The following is a 15,524-nucleotide window of genomic DNA, read 5'->3' on the forward strand; positions in this document are numbered from 1 at the left end:
GTAATCCTGACACTGGCACTTGTACTGAAATTGGCCAGAGGTTCTTAACCAGGAGGCCAAGAACTTGGTTGGGGGGCTGGGTTGTGGAGTCTGTGAACCCCTTGAAATGTTTGCGAATTTTGCATAAACATTTTTTGGTATACACTTCAAAGGAGCCTGTAATGTCTGTAAGCTAAGAACCACTGTTTCAAGGCCTCATTACTAAAGCGAATTGCCACATTTCACTCCTTTGTATCATCTTAAATGCCATTATAATATCAAGTATATCATAAATGTTTCTTGGTTGCTTAAGCAAGAACCAGAAGCTTCATCTTGTTAAAGATGTCATCTTATAGGCAAAAGGGGCAGATTTCTAAAAGCGAGACTCTATGATATAATCAATCAGAAGAATCTACCTGCCTAGAAGGGTCCAGGTCTGGGTTCTTGTCCTTGCTTTCCTGAGGAATGATTCTGTGTGTGTTACTTCTCCTCTCTGGGTTGCAGCTTCTTCATCTGTGAAATTAATATTTGAATTAAATAAACCCAGATGCCTTCAAACTTTAAAACAATTCTATTCTGTGTAAAAGATTATTAAACCTCTTAGAGAGATGATCTCCCACAAAATTTTAGAATGTATTATAAAAACAAAGCATCACAAGCTAGCCTTATTTTAAAATTTATTTTTAGAGAAGTTTAGTTTGAAGACATGCCATCGGCTAGTGATTTCCCAATGTGCTCTGAGGGCTATAAGGTGCCACATTACCGTCTATGGCAGGGTTGAGGAGAGGCCCCAGATGGGACAAAGAGACAGAAGCTAAGAGGCTCACATCTCACATCTCACTTCTATCAGAGTAGCCTGCTTTTAATCTGCTTTATACACTAGGTTTCTGGGTGAGATTTTGTTTGTAGAAAGTGTTTCATAATTTTAATTTTCATAATTTTAATTATTTAAAATAAATTTTAATTATTATTAAAATTTAATTGTTGATATCTATGTGGGGGAAAAAAAAGGAAAAAGAGATTAGGTTAATCACTGTATTTAAACATCCATCTTTGAAAAGGCACTGGAAACAGTCAGAAGCCCTAAGCCTTGTTTCCTATTTTGTCATTTATTAGCTGTGTCACATCAGGCATGTTAGATAGTCTTTCTGAATCTTTGTTCTCAAATATAGAATGATGATAATATCTTTTCCACAGGATAATTGTAAGAATTAAATGAAATAATATTTGTGAAAGTGTTTTGTAAATGGGGAAGCATTATAAAGATGGTGAGTGGGTCTTTAGTGGTGAGCTCCAGGGCTCTGCATTTTGTCCTGACCATTGTAGCATCTTTTTCCATCTGAATTGTGTCATAGAAAGTAAGGGTGATCAAATTTGCAGATGAACCAAAGTTATGGGGTGGAGTTCTAAAAGACTTAGCAGATTACAGAGTCCCAAAAATGACTGAGGGTAAAACTTTGGGAAAAATACAAAGTCTTGTTCTTCAGTTCAAAAAGTCAATTGTCCAAGGGTAAGATAGGGAAAAATGTGGCCCACGATCAGTTCAAATAAAAAAGACTAAGGAATTTTATTTGACTTCAAGTTCATTATGAGCCAATAGTGTTGTGAAATGGTTGACAAATAAGTGATCCAATTGTCTTAATCTGTTTGGACTGTTATAACAAAATACCACAGACTGGGTAACTTATAAACAACAGAAATTCATTTCTCACGGTTCTGGAGACTGGGAAGTCTAAGATCAAGGCGCCAGCACAGTTGCGGTCTGGTGAAGTTCCTCTTCCTGTTCCTAGCTGCCACCTTCTGGCTGTGTCCTCACATGGTCTAAGGGACAGGGGATCTCTCTGGAGCCCTAAGAACACTAATGTCATCATGAAGGTCCCATTCTCGTGACCTAAGCACCTCCCAAAGGGCCCACCTCCTAATACCATCTCCTTTGGTGGTTAGGATTCAACATATGAATTTTGGGAGGACACATTCAGACCATAGCACGAATATTCTTATATATTTATAGAAGTACTGTGCCACCAGCTCTTGGCTTTGATTAGCATCCTTCTAGCTGCTGAAAATAGTCACTCCAGCAAGTTGAGCACATCCTCAGGAAGCTAGATGGCGAAAATCTGGAAGGTTTCCAATGGGAAACATTGCAAGAAGATTTTGGGGGAGGGACATATCAAGGAGGTCTTAAAAGATCTAAGAGGTTTTAAATGGTGTTACAAGCTATTACGGAGGGAAAGGTTTGGAATTGTTTTATTGTTTTCAGAGGTTAATCTCAGGAAAACCTGGGGAATTCCCTGGCGGTCCAGTGGTTAGGACTCGATGCTTTCACTGCGGTGGCCTGGGTTCAATCCTTGGTCGGGGAACTAAGATCCTGCAAGCTGTGTGGTGTGGCCAAAAACAAAAACAAAAACAAAAAACTCAGGAAAAACTTTAAACAGTAAGAGTAATCTAAAGGGGAAAGTGTTGGCTGATTGAAGTAGTGAGAATTCCATTAGGGAACTGTTCAAACAGAGTCTAGACAGCACCTTCTGAGGGTTGCTACCCATCAGAAGGAAGGGTTTAAGAAGAGATTACTAAGCTTTCATCACATCTAAGGTACTACTTCTATAATAGCATTCAGTATCCCATTGGAGAATGATGTGCTTCATTAAATTTTTTTCCATAATAAAAGAATATGGATTTTGAAATTGGCAAACTGGAGTTTGCTATAGTGTGTTATTCTGGGTGTTGTTTAACCTCTGTAAACATCAGTTACGACATCACTAACACAGAGATGGTTAGTTATTTCTGTGTTGTTGTGAAGATTACACAACATTGGTAAAGGATGCTTAATGGTGCCTGGTTTTAGTAACAGCTCAAAGCTGGTAACTTTTATCACAATATTATTTGTTCCTCTTATTTTCTACATGCATTTTATTTCTTCTCCTAAGAGATTCCTTTCAGGTGACTCTATTGAACCCATAAGACGCAAATGATGTAAGTAGGTAAAATGGTGACTCACATGAGTCTGGGAGAAAGAATTTGCCCTATAGGTCATGGGGGTGGGGAGAGGGTACCATATCATCTGTTTTGTGTTTGCATCAGGGTTTCCTCTTAAATGGAGGAAACCTGTGGAACAACATTTTTGTCCTGAATTATAACCTGATTTTCCTGCCCATCAAGACCAGAACTAGACCAACCTGACTGATTTTTTTCTTTGTTTAAAGTTTTAGACAATAAAATATCCTATTAAAAATTTAATGACTGGGACTTCCCTGGTGGTCCAGTGGGTAAGACTCTGAGCTCCCAATGCAGGGGGCCTGAGTTTGATCCCTGGTTGGTGAACTAGATCCCACATGCATGACACAACTAAGAGTTCGCACACTGCAACTAAGAAGTCTGCATGCCACAACTAAGAGTCTGCATGCTGCAACTAAGAAGCAGTTTACTATTCTTAGAAGAAGATAAAAACATCAGATTCCCCCATGTTTGGGGAAGAGGCCAAGAGAATTCTCTTTAATAGGAGTAGAGGGAAGTATTAAAGTTACTAGGTTTCCATAGATGGTCACAGGTTAGCATTTCATCTTATTTAGAGATAAACAGTGCATGTGAGGAGGCACTAGGATAATTCTGACTAAAGATCTTACGCAAAAAGAGGATTATCAAACTTTCAGAAGAAGCAAAAAAGACAATATAACACTCTTAGGTTTAGATAAGGCTTGACTTCAAATAAATTTTTTTTTCCATTTTTCTGTCTTCTTCTGCATCAGTGAACATTTATTGAGCATGACATTCTGTGAGGCACAAGTATGTTCCAGAACAGAGATGAACTGGCACTTTGGCTGGTGGGTGTGAGAGCAGTAGAGGTATTACTGCCCCAGAAAAATTGCTTTGGACGTGCCGTCTTGAGCTTTTTTCCTTCTTTCTTTTTCTAGTCCTTCAAATTTTCTTGTTCAATATTCTACTTATATTCATTCCCAAATTCTCTTTATAATCTTTTCAGAGATCTTGAACCCAAAGTGATAACTTTAGTTTAGAATTCCTAATGGACATCCTTCTATCTTATAATAGAGCTGAAAGGGCAGGGATGCAATATTTGAGTAGCAAACAGTCACCCAGGAAACTGCCATTCTGTATCGGTAATAATAGTGGATATTTATTGAGCAACTTATGTCCCAGAACTTTATATGTATTACCTTAGACAGTTCACTTAACAACATTATAATAGAGGCACTATTTCTATACCCATTTTACAAATGAGGAAATTGAGGCATTGGGAAATTTCAATATTGACCCAAAGTCTCACAGTTAATGTAGAGCACACACTCTTAATTACTACTCCACCAGGCTGCCTCTCTATGCAAAGACCTCTGGTTACAACCTGGCAAATCACCATGCATGCATGCATCCATCCATCCATCTATCCATCCAATCAAATATTCAGTAAGCATGTACTAGGGATATAAACTATGAATAAGACTGACCTACTCACTCTCCTCAGGCCACTTTCTAGAGAAGAGGAGAGACAATTACACAAGTGTCCTACACAGTGCAATAAGTGCTATGATAGGGAAGTGTAGGGTACTCTGGGGCATAGAAAGAGGCTCTAACCCAGCCTAGAAGGGGGTGTCAGGACAGGCAGGTCAAAAAGATGAACCAGTTTGCAAGGCAGAAATAGAGACACAGACAGAGAGAACAAATGTATGGACATCAAGGGGAGAAAGGAGGGGTGGGATGAATTGGGAGATTGGGATTGACATATATAAACTAATATGTATAAAATAGATAACTAATGAGAACCTGCTGTGTAGCACAGGGAACTCCACTTCGCTGTACACTAGAAACTAACACAACATTGTAAAACAGCTAAACCCCAATTTAAAAAAAAGTTCTGTCTTCATCACGGTGTATGCTTTGACTATTTTGCAACAAAAAGCATATAAGGTAACCTCAAGAAAGAAAGGTCTTTGAAAGGTCTTTGACCTTTCTCAGGAAAGAAAGGTCGGTGTTGTTCCCCCAGTACTTGGCACATAGTGGCTGCTCAATTAAAATCTGTTAACTAAATGAATGAGAATTCTAATGCTCCATAATAACTCCTTTATAACAGGGAGGTTTTTGACTTCTAATTTGATTCAAATGCTTCTCCTCAAGCCTGAAATAAATGTTCCCTTTTGACTTAAAAAAAAAAAAAAATCAAGTCCTTGCTCCCTTTTAAGCCATTTTCTAAAAGTTCTATTTCAGGAGATCTGCCACACCCATTATATTTTACTAGAACAATGTATCCTCAGGTATCTTTTAAGCCAGGTGCCCTGAGGAGAGATTCTAGGAAGGTCTGGGAAAGCAGAGGCTCTCTGGTTGCTTTTCTCCTTTTTTCCAGTTGATCTGTGGGGTTCCGTGCTCTGTTACGTAGTTCTGAAAGATTTGTTCTCCTTTCACCTTTCCAGAGTGTCCTGGAAATTTTCCTTTCTCTCAAACTCTCCCCCACCCTCTTCACTCTTTCAAAAGGTGTTAGCTTTGGGAAAGTGGTCCTTAATTATTTACCACACAATCCTCTGGCAGACTACAAGAATCCAGGGCAAAGCAAGAGAGAAAGGCCACAAGAAAACTGAAAGCCCAGGCTAATGATTTCCCATAACAAGAATTTTTGTTGTCATAAGGCGGTGTTTTATTTAGGTTGTAGTTCTTTAGAAAAGACATGAAGTTATGTCTTCCTTGTGCTTGCTTGGAATGTTGGGTCTAACGTAATATTTTCTTTGGTGAAACAGCAGTAAATCCAAGGTAGTAAAACAATGCTGACGGGAAGGGGAAACCAAGGCTCCTCGGGGGAGAAGTTAACTTGGAGCAGGTAATCCTTACGGCCCATCCCATACGTGACCTTTATATTATCTAATTACATAATTTTACTTCCTAGCCTGATGCCACAGTTTAAAGTTGTACCTCGTTCCCTTCCCTGCTTAGTTTTTCTCCAGAGCCCTTATCTCCTACTCATACACTGTATAATTCACTTAAAAATTATGTATTTATATGACAGCCCCTCTAGAATTTGAGCTCCTGAAGGGTAGGAATTTTTGTCTGTTTTGTTTATTACTCATCCAGGGCCTAGAACTGTCCTGGTGCAGGGTAGATGCACAATAAATATGTTGAATTAAAGCATTATTAATCCGAATCAAAGCAATATTAATAAGTAATAACTATGATCAGGTTTTTCCTACATGTACTTAATTTATAGACAACTGGTTGGACATTTAAAATTAATTTTTAGAAATCTGACAAGATATGACAATAGGATCTCTACAAAAGCTTTGATGGTCGAAAACTGCGTGAAACCCATTTTCATCAGCGTGGTATGCTCTTCTAAACTTGTGCATGGAAGGATAAACTTGGCCTGGAGAGAATGGAAAATCTTGAGGTTTCCTGATGCAGGTAGACTTATTTGAATCCCTAAAGCTAAAGGTATACTTTGGCTCAGTGTACTCATAACTGTTGCTGGCAACAAGTTCAGGTGTTGCTTATACCCCCATGAAACTCAGACTCACTAATTTTATATGCCCATTTCTAGACAAAGCATTATCATCCAATTCCACAGTTCTTTACAGGATCAGGTAGTTTATGGGAACACAAAATATAGAAGATGAATAGAGGAGAATATTAATTATTTGGGAGCTTCTATATTTGAGATTATTATAATCACTGGAGATGCTTCCCAGCAGTGACATGTCAGTGTGTTCTGAGTACTACAGTGGCCGCTCCAGCTCTTCCTTTACCCCCAAGACTTCTACTTCTGGGCCAATCTAGTGCAAGTGAAACCGGGTTAGTCTGTGTGGCAGACAAGTACACTTTTGGCTGAGATTCAGGTACCCTCCCTCTCTCACCCATTGTGGCCTCTTTCAACAACTGGCCTAAAGAACTGATAAAGAACTAGACTTATCTAGAAACAGGAGGAACAGCTGGCCTCGCTGAGCTTGGATTAATATAATGAGTGGATGAGTCCCAAAAGTTAGGGCATTGCAAACAAATTCTCTATAGGACTGCATCAATGACATTTGACATTTCTAAACAGAAAAGCTTGGGCAGGTGTGTAAACATATACAAATCATATAATATGTATCCCCTGTGTCACTCAATTATTTCGTCTATCTCATGTGGCCCTTAGGAAAGATCTTCACATAAACTATTGGTCTGGTGGTACATGAAGATTCATGAACTCCAAGTTCTAAACCCACATGTTCTTTTAACAGCTTTATTGAGATATAATTCAAACACCATACAATTCACCCAAAGCACACAATTCAGTGGTTTTTAGTATACTCAAAGTTATGCAACCATTACTAATCAATTTTAGACCATTTTTGTTACCCCCAAAAGACACCTTGTACCCTTTAGCAGTGGCTCCCTATTCCTGCTCATTGCCACCCCCATCCCCTCCAGCCATATGCAACCACTAATCTACTTTCTGTCTCTATAGGTTTGCCTATTGTGGATATGTTATATAAATGGAATCACACAATATATAGCCTTTCACTTAGCATAATCTTTTCGATGTTCATCCATGCCATAGTACATATCAGTACTTTATTCCTTTTTATTGCTGAATAATATTCCATTGTTCCATTCCATATCTCATTTTATCTATCCATTCATCAGTCAATGGATGCTTGGGTTATCTTCACTTTTTGGCTATTATGAATAATGCTTCAGTGAACATTTGTGCACAAGTTCTTACAGGGACCTAGATTTTCAGTTCTCTGGGATAATACCTAGGAGTGGAATTATATGGGTTATACGGCTGGGTTATATGGTAACTCTATGTTCAACTTTTTGAGGAACTACCAACTTATCTTCCACAGCAACTCACCCATTTTACATTCCCACCAGCAATATATGCTGGTTCTAATTTCTCCACCTCCTCTCCAACAATTATTATTTTCTTCCTTTTTGATTATAGCCATTTGGTTGGTGTGAAGCGGTATCTTGTGTTTTTGATATTCATTTCCCTAATGACTAAATGATAGTAAGAACCTCTTTGGTGATTGGCCGTTTGTACCTCTTTAGAGAAATGTCTAAAATCCCTTGCCCATTTTTAAATGGGTTATTTGTCTTTTAGTTGTTGAGCTTTTCCTCTTTTGCATTAAGAACGCGGGATGGTTGGAAGGAGAGCCTCAGATCTTTCACATGCTCTTGCCTAGGGTAGAGCTTCTGCAACATTGGTGGTGGATGAGATGCTTGTGGCCTGCTTTCCCAGGGATATACCATAGCCCTATGCTGGGATCTAGGCTGAGAGGGAGTCCTGTGTTCTTGGCTGTACCCCCACCCCCAGAGTGGAGCACCATCACATCCAGGTGGAATTGGCAGGGAAGTGGGTTGTGGTTCAAAATCCAAACTCTTGCTGTTCTTATGGAAATGTAGTGGATTGTCTTGAACAAAATTTTCCACATTTGTTGTATTTCCTCAGGACAATTTCTAGAGACTAAATAGTTGTGTACCTACAATTTTCAACCGTAATTTTATAGTATTGTTGTTTTGCTAAGGGGTGGGTTCACAGAGCTCCTCATACCACCATTCTGGAAGTTGAGTCCCATTTGGATAATTTTTAATGAAGATTTTGCATCTTGTATACTTGGTGGTGAAATAGTTTATGCTGACATAGTAGATATAGAATTACAAAGGACAGTTTTTTACAAAAGTATTTGCAAATTTACAAACAGTGGATTAAGAAAACCAGTTGAAGTTGAGAATTGGTTGACTTTCAACTTCATATCCACTAAATTTCTAGAATACCCACCCATTTGGTTTGATGAACCACTGTTAATTTATTGTTATTAAATAGTTGTGTAGAAATCTTTGGGTAATGAGGGTGACAGTACGTTTCATATGTTTGTTGTTACTCTAGTAATCTATGTGCAAAACCATCACAGCCATTGAAACAGTCATCAGAATGATGCCTGTTTTAAAAAGCATAGAAATAATTTAGACGTGAAAATCAAATTATTCAAACCTCATTAGTTTTATGCACTAATCTAAAAAATTCACAAGCAAAACTGATCATGTATTTCTTAACTTTTGTTTAATTCAAAAGAACTACTGGGCCACAAAGTCTTGTAGAAAAACAATTTTCCCAACTTCCCTGGCGCATTTATTTGTAGTTTTAAGGCTAAGATTTACATTTAACAATTCTTCAAATTCTTTATTTGATCAAGGGCTGGGTTCATATGTTCATTGCCAACCAGTTGAATGTCATTTTAGTTGAAACAGATCTAGAATCTCTGCTCTTATCTAAACCCTTCTTTATTATACCACATCCCCACCCGCATGTCAAAGTTATCTATATGTACCTTTCTCCTTGGGTTTAGAAGTCTAATTACTTATAAATGAACACAATCATCTTTAAGAAAATACATCCTGCGTAATAATCATGAAAAAATGTTAAAATGTATTCCTTGTTGGAAACTCTTCACTTTTTGGTCAGTTGACTTGTGTGTATTATTGGCTTAAGTAGCAAAACTAGGCAAAAAATATTGTATAAGAGCATGAAACAAGATAAAGATGAATATTTAAGAATGAAATCAAGCACCTCCCAATGACATGTCTCTGAATAGTTATTACTGAACTATACAAAGATAAATAATGAAAGTAATTAACAAAGTAATTTTCTCTTCTTTTGGCTGGGAAAGTTTTAACAATAAAGTTTGACTTCTGTTGAGTGAAACATCTTAGTTTCTAACATAGTTAAAGGCAAATGGAAAAGCCCATTCAATTCTTAAAATTTTTAACGCAGTTAAATAATAAGCTGGTACATTGCATTATGGCTTGGTATTATTTTTTTCTTATAAAGACAGGAATTCTATCCTTCTAAAGCTACTTTACAGTTCAAGCAGATATTTGGAAGATGGAAGATGCTTACCTCCCAGTTGGGTGTATCTCCTTGCGGCTTAGGTGAGCACCAGTGCTTTGGCTTCTCCCCAACTGCTGCGAGCTTCCCACTGCGCTGGGCACCTCGAGGCTCCAAGAGTTAGGTGTTCGGCCCCGCCCTCTGCACTATTGCTAAAACTCCAATTCTGCCAGACTGATTCCGGTGATTAATTATTGACAAAAGGAAAACACTCCCAGGCAAACTTGTGTCCAACCGCACTGCTCCCAACGACTCCTTCCAGAAGAGAATGCCGGCTGCACCACTCCCCTCCCCCCTTGCTCTATGGTCCCAACTTCCCACACGCTGCCACTCTCAGTCCTGGGCGACCAGGCTCGTCCTCGGAGGAATGCAGCCCAGCGACTTCTACATTTTTAAATTTGGTTTCCTGTAGCTCGTTAGCACTTCTCCAGGGAAGAGCCTCTCAGGAGGGGGTGCTTTCCGGATGCAGGGGAAGCCGGGGCTCTGAGAGCAACGGAGCAGGCTAAGGCGTCGCTGTCACCTCCGGCTGCTGCAGTAAAACCCCGAGTCGCGGCGGGGATGGGCAGGAGGGGGTGGGGAGGCGCCCTCCCCCTCGCTCGGATCGGAGCCCCGACACTACCGGAGGGGCACGTACTTCGGTGGTAGTGGTGGGAGCGGGCAGATAAACAGGAGGCGAAGGTGGGAGCTTTGGGGCTTTAGCCTAAGCCAACGTCAACCCGCCCAGGGAAAGCCTGCGCCCAGCATCCATCGATCTGCAGACTTCGGCAAGGGGGTGAAGCCGGGCGGATGCTGAGGACTGCGGTCTGAAACTCAGCGGCAGGCTGCGAAGTGAGCCCAGGGCTCCGGGCCGGGGCGGCAGTCGGCCCAGCAGGCATCCCACCGCATTCGTCTGTCAAAAACGGAAGAAAACAAACCCTTTTAGCTTTGGCAGTTAATTTTGGTGCCTTTGAACGTGCAAAACGCCTCTCACCGCCCCACTCCCTCCATCCAGCACCTTCCCTCCTCCCCGTTGGCTGGGCGGTTAATCGTTGAAAGGCTGGACCCCCTCGGGGAAGCAGATGGAAAGATCGTGCCCAGCGAACTTGTGTGTGCTCACTCACAAGTGAAGAGAATTTGGGCCCGGACTGCGGCAGGAAGGCAAATTGGGGAGAGAGGGCTGGGAGGTTCGTTGTCTACACTCGCGGCGCAGGCTGCCGCGGCTCCCGGACCGGCGACCCCAGCGCTCGCGCTCGGCGCTCAATTATCTTCCCGGGGAGACGCGGGACCGCGAAGAGCATCTTCCCTGAAAACCAGCATCCAGAACACCATCGATTCCTTTTCTACCAAGGACACAGTGCTTAGATTGAACGCCGCGGCTGCTTGCTGAGAGCGCAGAGGACCTTGAGGCTCCTAGCCCCGATATCTCTGTAGCCGAGACTCTGCCCAAGACCTAGTGGGGTCCGGGGCGAAAGAGTCTTTTGATTAATGAGCATTCGGGCAACATCTGCCCGTCAGCCCCCATCGCCCAAGGAGGACACGTTGCACACGCTCGGCCTCATTGTGTTGAAGCGCGAATTTTAGCTGCGGGCAGGTTTCCGTTCACTTCACAACGCGCTTCCAGCAGGTTCCAACCTGCCGGTGCAACGAAGAGAGAGACTCATGTAACTGGGTGGGGGTTACTGCAAGCCGGGGGGAGGTGTCCCCAAAGGAAGCCGAAAGTGGTTGGGGCCAGGGAAGGGAACCAATGGAAACTGAGCACCTTGGAGCATCTGTGTTGGCCGTTTTACGTCGTTATCTCTTCTGTGTCTTGTATCTAAATAGTAGCAACCTCTGCTAATATTTTTTATTTACCACTTTATGTTGTTCACATTCCTTATCTTCTGGCTTCTCCTGACAAACCTTGTCATGTTGGCAGCACAAGTATGACCACCCCCATTGGGAGATGAGGAAATAGAAACCCTGAGGAGTGACTTGTTCAGGTCGCCAAGCCCCTACTGTGGTGGTGTCAATACTATTTACACTGGTTTTTAGGTCTCATTATTCATTATCTAGTTTTCTTATCAGATTGTGACATGCCTACCCCCATACTCCCCGTGATTGTACATTTGTGGGAGTATAGAAATAGGTCTCTTCCTGCCCAAAGTTTGTGAAATGGCTATGAGACCTTGCAATTATTTGAACTGTAGGTGGGGAAAAACTGCTATAGCTTGCAGAAGCATCTAGGCCATTAAAAATAATCTTAAATGACATATGTAATATAACCACACACAGATACACCTTTATGTATATCTTTGTACCCCCAAATGGAGAATAGGTGTTTTTGTTTTTTAATAAATTTTTATTTATTTATTTATTTTTGGCTGTTTTGGGTCTTCGTTTCTGTGCGAGGGTTTTCTCTAGTTGTGGCAAGCAGGGGCCACTCTTCATCGCGGTGCGCGGGCCTCTCACTGTCGCGGCCTCTCTTGTTGCGGAGCACAGGCTCCAGATGCGCAGGCTCAGTAGTTGTGGCTCACGGGCCCAGTTGCTCCGTGGCATGTGTGATCTTCCCAGACCAGGGCTCGAACCCATATTCCCTGCATTGGCAGGCAGATTCTCAACCACTGTGCCACCAGGGAAGCCCCAGTGTTTTTTTTTTTTTATTACAAACAGAACATTCTCAAAACTTAACTAGATCACAAAATAAAGATGGACACTTTTTTTCTTATTAGATGGACACATTTTAAGTGGCAGAAATCATACACAGCTCATTTCCCCCTGATTGACATAGCACAATTGAAAATTTAAGAATACTTTAAACGTAGGTTAAAGGGAAGCACAAATGGGAAACTACATTAGAAACAGAAGAAAAACAAAAATCCTACATAAAATCAGGAGAGTATAGAAAAGCCATACAACGTATTTATTGCAAAACAAGGTACAAACCAAGAAGCTTAGAAGAAATTACAAAAAATTGTGTTAACTCATGTTAAAAATAAAAGCAGAGGGCTTCCCTGGTGGCGCAGTGGTTGAGAGTCCGCCTGACGATTCAGGGGACACGGGTTCGTGCCCCGGTCCGGGAAGATCCCACATGCCGCGGAGCGGCTGGGCCCGTGAGCCATGGCCCCTGAGCCTGCGCGTCTGGAGCCTGTGCTCCGCAACGGGAGAGGCCACAACAGTGAGAGGCCCGCGTACTGCAAAAATAAATAAATAAAAGCAGAAATTAATGAAATAGAAAAATAAAAAACAAGGAGAATTGATCAATGAAATAAAAAACTTATTTATTGCAAAGAACAAGAAAAAATCAAGCAACAAAGTTACAAGCAACATTAGAAAAGTGGTATATAACCACAGATGAGTTGGATATTAAAAACAAAACAAAGAAAAGATAATATTATTTTTCCTACAGAGAGGATCCTCCCTTTGTGCTGATAACTAGAAATAGTGAGATAACAAATGGTTAAGACATATCACAGCTTATAGAAAAGGGAATAAGATTTGAAGAAGCAGGCAAAATTTTTTAGAATGTAAGAATGTGAAGAATATAAAGTAATTCTAATTGTATCAACTGAACATTTGGAACCAGGCCTTTCATCATCATTATCATAAAGCAGCTGTTGAAGAACTAAAGGACACAAGCTTGCTGGAGTAGAAAATTTTATAAAGTAATCCAAGTTAAAAGTAATAACAGACTATATGCTCTCAAGGTAACCTGGGAGGTTTGAGGACAGGTATTACAGGGAAAAAAATAAGATCACTTTGTAAAAGCTGTATTTATGACCCAGAAAGTTTGTTTGGAATATCTCTGGAGTTCAGAACACCAGGAAGGAGAAAGGACATGATGTGAGAATCCACTGAAAATGATCAGCCTGAAAATGGTCTTACCTCCAGGGGACCAAAATTAATAGCCTGAAATGTGAGTTTTCTCAAGCTCCAAACCGCCCAGGGTGGCGTGGTAGAAAGAGTATGTACTTTGGGGCAAAGTCTGGTTCTACTAACATCTTTTCTACTAAGAAACTGTAGTCTGAGACAACTTGTCTAGTATTTCTGTACCTTAGTTTTCTCATCTATGAAGTGGAAATAATATTGCCTCCATGGGGTTCTTCTGAAAAATTAAAAGAGCCACTGTTTACAAAGTAATTGTATAGTTCTCTATCTTCCCCACTCCCTACTCCTCCCCTCCCTCCCCCAACTCCTCCTTCTCTAAACACCATCTTTCAGGATCTCCTCTTCTGTCCATAGACATCTCTCCTACTTTGTCAGTAAGACTCTACCTTCCTTCCCTTCCTTTCAGTGACCCAGCTACCTCCTCCATGACTTTTTAGCAATTAGGAATCCAAACATGATGACTGAGTACCTTTGGAATGCTTTGGAGAGACACCCATGAATCTAAAAATACTCAGCCCCTCTCTTATAAAGTGAATGGCAAAAGCAGGATTGCCCTTCCTCCCTCCCTTACCCCTCCCTCCCTCCCTTACCCCTCCCTCCCTCCCTCCCTCCCTCCCTCCCTCTCTCCCTCTCTTCCTTCCTTCCTTCTTTCCTAATTCATATATTTTTTATGTTCCTATGTGGCTGTGTTCTAGCAGAATGAGTGTCATTGCTCCAAATCACTGATTATAATTTAACAGAGATGCAGTGCTTAGGCTGAAGTCTTTAATGGAAAGACCCTAACATTTAACCATTCTTACTTTTAATATTAGAATAAAGATCATAATAGTAATGAGAGTCAGTAGTTTATTCTAAAAATTGGAAAAGCAGTATTTCATTAAGGGACTAATTGTCTGTCCCATTAATCATTAACAAACATATGAGATGTATCATAATAGGCACAATTCTTGACCTTAAAAGCTGTTCTTAGCAATAAAGAGACCCCAAGAGAACAACACAGAAATTCCCAGAGCAGCAGTAAGACCAGTTTGTCAAAGATTTTCTGAAGAATTTATTCTAAAGCAGCCTCAAATGCTGCCTTTTCATACAATGTCCAAAGTGTATCTACATCTATTTGGACAAGACAGAGAAGACAATGGAATATCAGAGGAATCAAGAGAAAAGAATAAGGCTCCAACTGACTATATCAGCAATATCTCCCTTTATGTATTAACTCTTATTCTCTTCTATTGATCTTATTATCAGGAGGGGGAAAAGAAAGAAAAGCAGTAACAGACGTGAGTATTTAAAAGCAAGAACAGATATCTGAAGCAAATTTTATTTACTTCTTTCTGGTTTGCTTTCACTACGTGCAGATTAACCTTCCTTATTTTTTTTAAACCTTGTTAGATTAGCACTACTTATTTTTATGATAGCGTGACAAAAAAAGTGTTGCCTTTCATTTCAGTAAACAATGTTGCCCTCCATCAGCAACTGGAGCTGCCCCACTGATGCGCCCTGAGGGGAATTCAGGATGGAGAAAAACAGGATACTGGCTCTAGATAATTAAGATGCATATTAAAGAAATAATTTCAGTGAGCCCAGACTCCTGCATCTTCCTGTACATAGAAAAGCACTAGAATCATTAACTTGAGAAGTCTGGGGGGGTTTTGTCTTTTTTTTTTTTTTTTTTTTTGATTAGCAGTAACTTTTGATGTTCTACTACTTATTTTTTCCCAGCAAAAACTCCTATATATCCTGGCTCCTCACTTACGTCTTTGGAACATTTCTTCAGAGCTATCTGAGAGGTTGTCTACCCAGGCTATAGTCCTCAGTACAGTCACTGAATAAATCATAA

General features: G+C 40.6%; 1 protein-coding gene and 1 long non-coding RNA gene across 7 annotated transcripts in view; one reads left to right on the top strand and one right to left on the bottom strand.

Moving 5' to 3' along the window:
• The window catches only part of SPTSSB (serine palmitoyltransferase small subunit B), a 30,303-nt gene extending 18,581 nt beyond the window's left edge, over positions 1-11,722 (bottom strand). Inside the window, exons 1-4 of one of the 6 annotated variants that reach the window (XM_067737954.1) lie at positions 10,945-11,721; positions 9,857-10,733; positions 1,692-1,800; positions 396-492 (exon numbers count right to left, since the gene is read on the bottom strand). The gene's annotated coding sequence lies outside the window, so the exon portion shown is untranslated. Of the gene's footprint in view, positions 1-395; positions 493-1,691; positions 1,829-9,856; positions 10,734-10,838 lie in introns of all 6 variants that reach the window. The other 5 variants (XM_067737953.1, XM_067737951.1, XM_067737950.1 and 2 more) reach the window with 5 other exon arrangements.
• LOC137224876 (uncharacterized) overlaps positions 1-15,524 on the top strand; it is a 94,876-nt gene that overhangs the window by 42,448 nt on the left and 36,904 nt on the right. The window lies entirely within an intron of this gene.

This window comes from Pseudorca crassidens, chromosome 5 (assembly GCF_039906515.1).
Source record: "Pseudorca crassidens isolate mPseCra1 chromosome 5, mPseCra1.hap1, whole genome shotgun sequence".
NCBI lineage: Eukaryota > Metazoa > Chordata > Mammalia > Artiodactyla > Delphinidae > Pseudorca > Pseudorca crassidens.